This window comes from Macaca fascicularis, chromosome X, assembly GCF_037993035.2.
Source record: "Macaca fascicularis isolate 582-1 chromosome X, T2T-MFA8v1.1".
NCBI lineage: Eukaryota > Metazoa > Chordata > Mammalia > Primates > Cercopithecidae > Macaca > Macaca fascicularis.
Window position 1 is genome coordinate 53,443,307 of NC_088395.1, and position 12,179 is coordinate 53,455,485.

Here is a 12,179-nt window from a genome sequence, read left to right on the forward strand (position 1 = left end):
ATAAAACAGGCCCAAAGGAGCTCAATTGCCCCTTCCACCAGGAGAGGACACAGAAAGAAGGTCTCATCTATGAACTAGGAAGTGGGTCCTCACCAGATACTGAATCTGCCAGTGCCTCGATCTTGGACTTTACAGCCTCCAGAGCTGTGAGAAATGAATTTCGGTTGTTTATAAACTACCCAGCTTATGTTTTTTTTCTGTTGTTGTTGTTGTTGTTATAGAAGCCCAAATAGACTAAGACAGGCATTTTTGTCTAAATAGCATGAAAGGGGCTGGACACGGTGGCTCACGCCTGTAATCCCAGCACTTTGGGAGGCCGAGGAGGGAGGATCATCTGAGGTCAAGGGTTCAAGACCAGCCTGGCCAACACGGTGAAACCCTGCCTCTACTAAAAATACAAAAATTAGACGGGTGTGGTATGTGCGCCTATAATCCCAGCTACTCTGGGGGCTGAGGCAGGAGAATTACTCGAACTCGGGAGGCAGAAGTTGCAGTGAGCCAAGATCTTGCCACTGCACTTCAGCCTGGGTGACAGAGTGAGACTCTGTCTCAAAAAAAACCCCGATAATAATAATAAATAGCATGAAGGTGTTCTATGGGTTAGCTGTGGCTTGTGGGCCAGGCGCTGAGCTAGCAGTTGCCAGGGTAGCAGACCAGTTATGAGGTTATTGAAAAAGCTGAGGCAGCTGTCTTAAGAAAAGAAAGCCATGAAAAATGAGTTTATTTTACCTTATTACAATGGCTCATAGTGGCTGTTCAGTGGGCATGTTCAGCACCTCCATGGAGAAACTGCAGTGACAGCTGTACAAGGGAAAGAATGATATGTTCAGGTACTCATTGATATTTGAGAGTGACTTCATCCAGATAATTGAACCCCTATTTCCCCTCTTCCTCCTGCATTCCCTTCTCTCTCCCCACTCAAGTCCTTCCTCAGTCTCTCTCACATTCCTTTTTCTTTTCTTTTTCTTTTTCTTTTTTTTTTTGAGACAGTCTTGCTCTGTCACCCAGGCTGGAGTGCAATGGTGTGATCTTGGCTCACTGCAAACCTCTGCCTCCTGGGTCCAAGCAATTCTCATGCCTCAGCCTCCCAAATAGCTGGGATTACAGGCATGCACACCATGCCCAGCTAGATTTTGTATTTTTAGTAGAGATGGGGTTTCACCATGTTGGCCAGGCTGGTCTCGAACTCCTGAGCTCAAGTGATCCGCCCACCTCAGACTCTCAAAGTGCTAGGATTACAAGCGTGAGCCGCCATGACTGGCCTCCTTTTATTTCTTCAACAGAGCATTTATTAAGCACTAATATGTGCAGCACATGCAAAAATGTCCTCAGTGATGTCTCCAAAATCAGGTAGAGGAAACAGACAAGTTTTTGAAAAAATTCATTGAGTTATCAATTTATGCATCTCTATCTTACAAAAAGGATTTGGAGCAGCTGTCAATTCCAAGATTTATCTTTTCCTGCCACTATACCAGGATGGACAGCAGAACTAAGCTAGGGCAAGATGATAAGAATCCTTTTATTTATTTTGCTTTAAAAATGTTTATATTATAGGCCAGGCATGGTGGCTCACACCTGTAATCTCAGCACTTTGGGAGGCTGAGGTAGGTGGATTGCTTGAGCTCAGAAGTTTGAGACCAGCCTGGACAACATGGCAAAACATCGTCTCTACGAAAAATACAAAAATTAGCCAGGCATGATGGTGCGTGCCTGTAATCTCACCTACTTGGGAGACTGAGGCAGGAGAATCAATTGAACCCGGGAGGCAGAAGTTGCAGTGAGCTGAGATCGTGCTACCACACTCCAGCCTGGGTGACAGAGCAAGACCCCATCTCAAAAAAAAAAAGTTTATATTATTATATTTATATTGTATCTATTTTATCTTCTTTTCAAGTGTGCAGAAGGGAATGATAGAAAATAAAACACTCCCAGTTATCTCAGATCTTCACGTTTTGCCATGTTTACTTTGGATTTAATTTTTTTGTTGTTTTTGACACGGAGTTTTACTCTTGTTGCCCAGGCGGGAGTGCAATGGCATGATCTCGGCTCCCTGCAACCTCCACCTCCCGGGTTCAAGCAATTCTCCTGCCTCAGCCTCCCAAGTAGCTGGGATTACAGGTTCCTGCCACCACGCCTGGCTAGTTTTTGTAATTTTAGTAGAGACGGGGTTTCACCATGTTGGACAGGTTAGTCTCAAACTCCTGACCTCAGGTGATGTACCCACCTCGGCCTCCCAAAGTGCTGGGATTATAGGTGTGAACCACCACGCCTGGCCTAGATTTAATTTTTTTAAAATAAAGCATGAAAGATCCAGTTGACTCTCCCTCAGTTCCCTTCCCCAGGTCCCCAAGGTGCATCCCCTGTGAGCCCTCAGTTTCCCTTGTCCTGAATTTGGAGTTTTTCATTCCCATGCATGTTTTGTCCTCAATTTTATATGAATGTATTCATAAATGTTTTCCAGTAATTTGAAGAACATGATATGGTTTGTTTTGTGTGTCTTGAAACCTTAGACCCGTATTGACACTGTGGGGCCCCTCCTGCAGGTTGCTTTTTATCATTCAACGTTGTCTATATTTGTACACACAGCTCTATATATCTCTTAATTGACATGGTGCTCTCCAGCATTCAAGGACTTCAGGGTCCATTGTTTTCTATGATCCTCACAACAAATGTCATGACCCCCTCGGGACTTAAGAAGAATCTGAGACCCAGAGAGTGAAGTGAAGACCACAAAGGGGCAGAGCCCCAGGCTTCTGACTCCTCACTCACTGTGGCTTCCTCTGCTTGGGTGCCATCTGGATAATACCATGAGTCGCATCATTAAGACAAGAAGTGTGAGTAACCAGAGGGCAGGCAAGTGGGAGGGAGAGAAAAGGAGCACGGAGAAGAGGGTAGAAAGCAAGGGTAGACAAGGGAAGGAAGAAAAGGGGGCAGAACCAGCTGAAGGAGCTGTATAGCTTTAAATCTATCAGTGATTCTCATGCTCAACCTTGGCCACTCATTGGGATCACCTGGGGAGCTTCGCCAACTCGTGATGCCTGGCATCCACCCCCAGAAATTCTAATATAATTGGCCTAGAGGGAGGACTGAATAGGAGGATGTTTAAAAGCTCCCCAGCTGGTTTGAATATATAGGTGGGGTTGCAAGTCATTGACTAAGCAAAGCAATTTGTCAGGCAGTAAATTGGCTGAGGGGGCGGAACTCAAAAGCTGGCTTGTTAACATTAATAAGATCTTACACCTTGAAGGCTGGCTTGATAATACGATGTAAATAAGGTATTGAGATCTTAGGCCTAGATTCTATCAACAGAAATGGGCTAAAATGAAGGAGGTGATAATCCGTTTTCCTTAGTGTTGTTCATACTAGTCTTACACTATTGTGTTCAGTCATTGGGGCTTTGACTTGAAGGAGAGACCAACAATTTTCACAACGAATACCAGTAAACCCCTACAGAGTAACGGAATTCAACAAACACTCTAAGTACTTCCTTATGCTGTGCCTGTGCTATAGGGAAGGAAGACAGAGATGAGAAAATCATAATCCTTGCCCTCAAGAAGCTCAGACAAACAGGCAACCTGGACATATGTACAGACAATTAACTCAATGGGCTAAATGCTAGAGATAAGTCCAAGGAACAGAAAGCAGAGAACACCTAACTCTACCTTGGAAAGACTGGCAGAGGGGCTCAGGGTAGGCTTCACAGGAGGGCTGCATGAATGAACCAAGTCTCGAAGGTTGGGTAGGAGTTGGTTAAGGGCATGGTTGAGGCTGGGAGTTAGGAAGAACATGTGCAAAGGTTTAGGGTGGTAGAAGCACATGGAACACATATGTGGCAGGGGAGAAGCTGGTGATGAGGCTGGAAAGATGGGGGCCTTGTGTGCCATACCCAGAAGTCCTGGCTCGACTCTGTAGGCAGCCAGGCATCATCAAAGCGAGGAATATAGGGAGAGCAGGGAGAGCCTTATGGAGAGGAGGCATCTAAGCTGAGTCTTGGAGCATGAGTAGAATTTCAACAGGCAGGGATGTGGGATGGAGAAGAAGGCTTCCCAAGAAGGGGCAGGAGCGGAAAGAAAAGTGTGAGCAAAGATGTGGAGGCAGGATAAGTTTGACATGTGTCAGACACAGTGAAGGAATCGATCCTCTAGTAGGAGTGATCACAGTCATCTGGGGCACTTTTTTTTTTTGAGACTGAGTCTTGCTCTGTCGCCCAGGCTGGAGTGCAGTGGCACCATCTCGGCTCACTGCAAGCTCAGACTCCCGGGTTCACGCCATTCTCCTGCTTTAGCCTCCTGAGTAGCTGGGACCACAGGCGCCCGCCACCACGCCCGGCTAATTTTTTTGTATTTTTAGTGGAGACGAGGTTTCACCGTGTTAGCCAAGACGGTCTCGATCTCCTGACCTCCTGATCCACCCGCCTCGGCCTCCCAAAGTGCTGGGATTACAGGCGTGAGCCACCACACCCAGCCTATCTGGGGCACTTTTTAAAAAAATCTTTTTTTTTTTTTTTTGAGACAGAGTCTGGCTCTGTCACCCGGGCTGGAGTGCAGTGGTGTGATCTCAGCTCACTGCAACCTCCACCTACCAGGTTGAATTGATTCTCCTGCCTCAGCCTCCCGAGTAACTGGGACTACAGGCATGTGCCACCACACCTGGCTAATTTTTGTATTTTTAGTAGAAATGAGGTTTTGCCATATTGGCCAGGCTGGTCTTGAACTCCTGGTCTCAAATGATCCACCTGCCTCGACCTCCCAGAGTGCTGGGATTACAAGCATGAGCCACTGTGCCTGGGCAAAATATCTTTTTTTTATTTCTTTACTTTCTTAATACACTTACTTTATTTATTTATTTATTTATTTTTTTTTTTGAGACGGAGTCTCGCTCTGCCGCCCAGGCTGGAGTACAGTGGCCTGATCTCAGCTCACTGCAAGCTTCCGCCTCCTGGGTTTACGCCATTCTCCTGCCTCAGCCTCCCGAGTAGCTGGGACTACAGGCGCCCGCCACCTCGCCCGGCTAGTTTTTTGTGTTTTTAGTAGAGACGGGGTTTCACCGTGTTAGCCAGGATAGATACACTTACTTTAAATTAAGAAGAAAAAAAAAAAAAAAAAAAGCCTGGCACGGTGGCTTATGCCTGTAATCCCAGCACTTTGTGGAGGCCGAGGCAGGAGGATTGCCTGAGCTCAGGAGTTCAAGACCAGCCTGGGCAATACGGTGAGACCCTGTCTCAATAAATAAATAAATACATTTTAAAAAGAAAAAAGGATTAAATATCAATCCCTGGCCTCTACTCCCCTCCCATCCTCCAAGATGATTCTAATTTATATGGTCTGGTAGTGGAATCCTGGTATCAGTATATTTTAAAAGTCCCCCAGGTAATCATAATCTGCAGCTGGGCTTGAGAGCCACAGCTGTAGGGGAGCTGTTGAGGACATGGATGGAAAGGTTGACTAGAGCCAGATACCAGTGACTATAAATTAGCTAATGTTTATTGATTTTTTTTTTCTTCAGACGTGGTCTCTGTTGCCCAGGCTAGAGTGCACTGGTGCAATCACAGCTCACTGCAACCTTGACCTGCTGGGCTTAAGTGAGCCTCCCACCTCAGCCTCCTGAGTAGCTGGGACCATAGGCATGTGCCACCATGCCCAGCTAATTTTTAAAAATTTTTTTGTAGAGATAGAGTCTTACTATGTTGCCTAGGCTGGTCTGGAACTCCTGAGCTCAAATGATCCTCCTGCCTCAGCCTCCCAAAGTGCTAGGATTATAGGCATGAGCCACCTCGCCTGGCGTATTGAATGTTAACTGTGTACTATTCACTTAGTATAGATTAATCCATTTAATCCTCACAACTCTATGAGGATGGGTACTATCATCATCCTTGTGTTGGAGCTGTGGAAATATAATTTGTGCAATGTCATATGCCGAAGTGGCAGTCTGACTTTCAAGGCATATCCTAGAGGGGCTTGTATTCCAGGCCAAGATGTTGGCTTTTCTTCTGTAATCACCTTTGTTAGTTCAATGTGTATTCATCCAGAATTTTTCTTTATGCATCTGAAAGCAAGTACCCATACACATTTCCCCCTTTCTTACACAAAAGGTAGCATACTCTTCTTCTTCCTTTTTTTTTTTTTTTTTTTTTTTTTGAGATGGAGTCTCACTCTGTCACCCAGGCTGGAGTGGAGTGGCATGATTTGGCTCACTGCAACCTCTGCCCACTGAGTTCAAGCAATTCTTCTGCCTCAGATTACAGGCATGTGCTAAAAAGGTAGCATACTCTTTACACCTTCTGTCCCTTGCTTTTATGAACAATGTATCCTGAAAATCATTACAAATCAGTACATAGAGAGCTTCCCCATTTTTTTAACAGCTTATTAGCATTTCTTTGTGTGCATGTACCCTACTTGATTTCATCTTGGATTGGTTTCAGTTTCTGGCTATCAAAATGCTATAATGAATAATCTTGTTTATGTGCCATTTTGCATATTCCCAGAAATGAAATTGCTGGGTTAAGGGGTAGGTAGATGTGCATTTGTAATTTAAATAGGTGTTGCCAAATTGTCCTCTGTAGATGTACTGTTTTGCATTCCTACCTGCAGCATATGACAGTATGTTGGCACTTAAAAAATTTTTAGATTCAGGGGGTATATGTACAGGTTTGTTACATATGTATATTGCATGATGCTGAGGTTTGGGCTTCTATTGTACCTGTTACCTGAATAATGAATATAGCACCCAATAGGTAGTTTTTCTTTTTTCCTTTTTCTTTTCTTTCTTTTTTTTTTTTTATTTTGACAGGGCCTTGCTCTGTTGCCCAGGCTGGAGTGCAGTGGCGTGATCTCAGCTCACTGTTACCTCCACCTCCTGGGTTCAAGGGATTCTCCTGCCTTAACCTCCCAAGTAGCTGGGACTACAGGCATGTGCCACCACCCCTGGTTAATTTTTGTATTTTCAGTAGAGACGGGGTTTCGCCTGTTGCCCAGGCTGGTCTCGAACTCCTGACCTCAGGTGATCCACCCGCTTTGGCATCCCAAAGTTCTGGGATTTCAGGCATGAGCCACCGCACCTAGCCACAATAGGTAATTTTTCAACCTTTGCCCCCTTCCCTCACTCTCTCCTTTTGGAGACCCCAGTGTCTATTGTTCCCATCTTTATGTCTGTGTGTATCCAATGTTTAGCTCCCACTTATAAGTGAGAACATGTAGTATTTGTTTCTTTTTTCCCAATTAGATACTGATATTTTAGGGTCAGGTGTGGTGGCTCATGCTTGTAATCCCAGCACTTTGGGAGACCAAGGCAGGTGGATTGCTTGAGCTCAGGAGTTTGAGACCAGCCTTGGCAACAAGTCGAAACCCCATTCTACAAAAAGTATTAGCCAGGCGTGGTGGCATGCGCCTGTAGTCCCAGCTACTCAGGAGGATGAGGTGGGAGGATTGCTTGAGCCCAAGAGGTGAAGGTTGCAGTGAGCTGAGATCACACCACTGCACTCCAGCCTAGGTGTGCAGTGAGACACAGTGAGACTCTGTCTCAAAAAAAAAAAAAAAAAAAAAAATCCTGATATTTAAATGTGGATTTTTTTCCAACTTTTATTATAGATCAAAGGGTATATGCGCAGATTTGTTACATGGGTAAATTGCATGACACTGAGGCTTGGGGTCCCAATCATCATATCGCCCAGGCAGTAAGCATAGTACCCAACAGGTGGTTTTTCAGCCCACACCCTTCTCTCTCCCTCTCCCATCTAATGGTTCCCAGTGTCTATTTTTCCCAACTTTTTTTGTTTGTTTTAGTTTTCAAGATAATTTTTATTTTTACTTCTTTTAAAAAATGGACATTAATATTCAGTATATATGTGTACCTTAAAACTTCACCCAGGTTTACAAAAATTAGTCGGACGTGGTGGCACATGCCTATAATCCCAGCTACTTGGGAGGCTGAGGCAGGAGAATCACTTGAACCCGGGAGGCAGAGGTTGCAGTGAGCTGAGATCGCGCCACTGCACTCCAGCCTGGGCGACAGAGCAAGACTCCATCTCATACAAAAAACAAAAACAAAAACAAAACTACAAAAAAAATTCACCCAGCCTACTCTGGGCACACTGTCCATGGGTTAGTCCTGCTCTGTAAGGAGCAGTAAAAAAATCTCCCAATTTAGTGAAAACAAGGCATTCAATGGCAGACCAGCAGCAGAAACTGCTTATTACCTAATAATCATTTATGAAGTCATATCTATATAAAAACAAACACTAAAGAGAATAGACAACCAAAGTGACAGGCATAATTATAAATAAATACCAGATTACCAGATTTTAAATATTAATCTGTAAAAGTTTTACTACCTAAGGATTTTCACTCAAAGGAGAAAAAATACATAGTAACACCAAGCTTGCAGAATGGGGAGTTAACAGATACATTTTCTCTTAATGGAAACCCATCTAGCTTCAGTAACATTTCTGGATGAAGCATCAAGTTACTGTTGCACTTTTTTTTTTTTTTTTTTTTTTTTTTGAGACGGAGTCTCTGTAGCCAGGCTGGAGTGCAGTGGTGTGATCTCAGCTCACTGCAACCTCCGCCTCCTGGGTTCAAGCCATTCTGCTGCCTCAGCCTCCCGAGTAGCTGGGACTACAGGCGCGTGCCATCACGCCCAGCTAATTTTTGTATTTTTAGTAGAGACGGGATTTCACCATATTGGCCAGGATGGTCTCAATCTCTTGACCTCGTGATCCGCCTGCCTCGGCCTCCCAAAGTGCTGGGATTACAGGCGTGAGTCACTGCGCCCAGCCTTTTTTTTTTTTTTTTTTTTTTTTTGTTTTGTTTTGTTTTTGTTTTTGAGATGGAGTTTCACTCTTGTTGCCTAGGCTGGAGTGCAATGGTGCGATCTTGGCTCACAGCAACCTCTGCCTCCCAGGTTCAAGCTATTCTCCTGCTTCAGCCTCCCGAGTGGCTAGGATTATAGGCATGTGCCACCACGCCCAGCTAATTTTGTATTTTTAGTAGAGACGAGGTTTCTCCATGTTGGTCAGGCTGGTCTGGAGCTCCCGACCTCAGGTGATCTGTCCACCTCAGCCTCCCACAGCGCTGGGATTAAAGGCTTGAGCCACCATGCCTGGCCACTGTTGCACATTTTTAAAAGACTGGTCCAGCTGTGTTTCCTCTCATTTTAAATCCTTCTCTTCATTTAAAGTATTGGCAGGAGCATCATTACATAGATTGTCTAGAATGTCTTTGTTTAATCCATTTGACTCCTCCTTTTGATCTTCATCAGTATTAACCTGTTCAATTGTCTGTACCCTGGGTGTATTCATTAACATTATCATTTCCTAGGGACTATTACTCAGCAGCTTTGCCTGCCTTCTTTCCGAGGTCGGTTGTTTATTTCTCTCAATCCTTTGTTGTTGCTCTTTTGTTAGGCTTCTACTTGACTCAGAAGCAAACGTCTCACTTTCAGATGAGTTTGTCAGAAAGGGATCTAATACAGCAGCAGTTACACAATGTCCATTATTTTCCCCAACTTCATCATTATTGCTAACAACATATTCATGTAAAATAGGGAGATCAAGTCAAATTCATTTTAAACAGGTCTGAATTTCCTTTTTATTTCTCAGGTATTCAATTCTGTCAATAAAATCCTCAAACTGCAGTTTAGGGAATTGCCTATGTGCCCAGTGTTCCATGTGTCTGATTGGCATCTTTAAGTCTTCAGCCTCATGACTTTTACCTTTGAATTTTGCCCTATCAAATACATGCCTTAAGGCTGGAAGCCCTCTCTCTGAAATTAATCTGTGAGCATCCAGCTTGGATATATTTATTTTAACTGCTCTCTTTGAAGGCACAGGAACAAGTGCTCCACTTGCTGATTCTTTATCAGGTTCAGCTCCTTCACCATCTTGTCTCTCTGGAGATGCTGGAGGTAGGAAAGGAGGAAAAGTTTCATCTTCTACATGCTCGTAATCTAGAAGGTCAATCATGCCATTCTCCTATGGTTCTAGCATCTTTTCCTCTGGCTTTCCTCCCTTTCTGGACGCTCCTTCTGGATTTTCTTTCCAGGTTCATCTAGCCTCACGCAGACAGCAGAGGCCACAGCGCAGAGCTCGGTGTGCAAAGTAAGCATGCTTCTCCTATTTTTCCCATCTTTACGTTCATGTGTATCCAGTGTTTACCTTCCACTTATAAGTGAGAACATGTAGTTTTTTTTTTTTTTTCTGTTCCTGTATTAATCTGCTTAGGATAATGGCCTCCAGCTGCATCCATGTTGCTGCAAACGACATGATTATGTTCTTTTTCATGACTGTGTAGTATTTCATGGTGTATATCTGACACATTTTCTTTTTTTTTTTTTTTTTTTTTTTGAGACGGACTCTCGCTCTGTCGCCCAGCCCAGGCTGGAGTGCAGTGGCACGATCTCGGCTCACTGCAAGCTCCGCCTCCCGGGTTCACGCCATTCTCCTGCCTCAGCCTCCCGAGTAGCTGGGACTACAGGCGCCCACAACCGCGCCCGGCTAATTTTTTGTATTTTTAGTAGAGACGGGGTTTCACCGTGGTCTCGATCTCCTGACCTTGTGATCCGCCCGCCTCGGCCTCCCAAAGTGCTGGGATTACAGGCGTGAGCCACCGCGCCCGGCCTGACACATTTTCTTTATCCAATCTGCTGTTGTTGGGCATCTAGGCTGATTCCATGTGTTTGCTATCGTGACTAGTGCTGCAATGTGTCTTTTTGGTAGAATGATTTCTTTTCCTTTGGGTATATACCCAGTATGTGGGCACATTTTTAAAGAATTACTTAATTTTTGAATATGTGATATGCATGTGCTTCAGAAGCAAAGGTGAAAAGGAGTGCAGTGGGCCAGGCACAGTGGCTCACACCTGTAATCCCAGCACTTTGGGAGGCTAAGGTGGGAGGATTGCTTGAGCCCAGGAGTTGCCAGGTGTGGTGGCCCATGCCTGTGGTCCCAGCTACCTGGGAGGCTAAGGCAGGACAATAGCTTGAGCCCAGGAGGTCGAGGCTGCAGTGAGCTGTGATCACGCCACTGCATTCCATCCTGGGTGATAGAGTGAAACACTGTCTCAAAAAAAAAAAAAAGAGAGAGAGAGAGAAATGAAAAAGAAAGATAATTCTCTCACACAGTCTATCACAGGCAGGTGAGCATCTTATTTCCAAGACCCTCCACTCAGGATGTTAAGACAGAAGTGAGGTTCATAGCTCATCTTCAAAGGCTATTTGCACATTTTGGTCCAAAACATACTTCCTCAATCCTAAATATGATTTCTGTTTTCCTTTCTTCTTCCTTTCTTCCTTCCTTCCTTCCTTCCTTCCTTCCTTCCTTCCTTTCTTCCTTTCTTCCTTTCCTCCTTCCCTTCCTTCCTTCCTTCCTTCCTTCCTTCCTTCCTTCTTTCCTTCCTTCCTTCCTTCCTTCCTTCCTTTCTCTTTTCTTTTTTTGAGACAGAGCCTTGCTGTGTCGCCCAGGCTGGAGTGGAGTGGCATGATCTCCACTCACTGCAACCTCCGCTTCCCAGGTTCAAGCAATTCTCCTGCCTCAGCCTCCTGAATAGCTTGGATTACAGGCGCCCGCCACCTTGCCCAGCTAATTTTTGTATTTTTGGTAGAGACAGGGTTTCACCACATTGGGCAGGCTGGTCTCGAACTCCTCACCTCAGGTGATCTGCCTGCCCCAGCCTCCTGGAGTGCTGGGATTACAGGCGTGAGCCACCGCGCCCGGCTGATTTCTGTTTTTCTTTTCCTGGAAGTAGCGTGGCATGGGAGGAGGGTGCGAAATAAAATCCTATCAACATTGTCTAGGAAAATTCCCAGTACTTGACTTGCTGTAAGTCAGTTGGAGAATTTCCTTTTTCACTACTATGCAACAGTTTATATCATGTTGATAAATTGACACAAAATGATAAAGCATATTATCTAGAGCTGCACTGTCCAGTATAGTAGCCACTAGCTACATGTGGCTATTTACACTTAAATTAATTAAAATTATGGTCAAGTACAGTGTCTCATGCCTGTAATCTCAGCACTTTGAGAGGCTTAGGCAAGAGGATTGCTTAAGACCAGGAGGTCAAGACCAGCCTGAGCAACAAAATGAGACTCTGTCTTCACAAAAAATAAAATTAGCGGGGCACGCCTGTAGTCTTAGCTACTCAGGAGGCTGAGGCAGGAGGATTGCTTGAGCCCAGGAGTTTGAG

At 44.8% G+C, this 12,179-nt stretch overlaps 1 pseudogene; it reads right to left on the reverse strand.

The window, feature by feature from the left end:
* Nucleotides 1–8,391: 8,391 nt before the first annotated feature.
* Nucleotides 8,392–9,992, reverse strand: LOC102127389 (TIMELESS-interacting protein pseudogene; annotated as a pseudogene).
* Nucleotides 9,993–12,179: the final 2,187 nt, after the last annotated feature.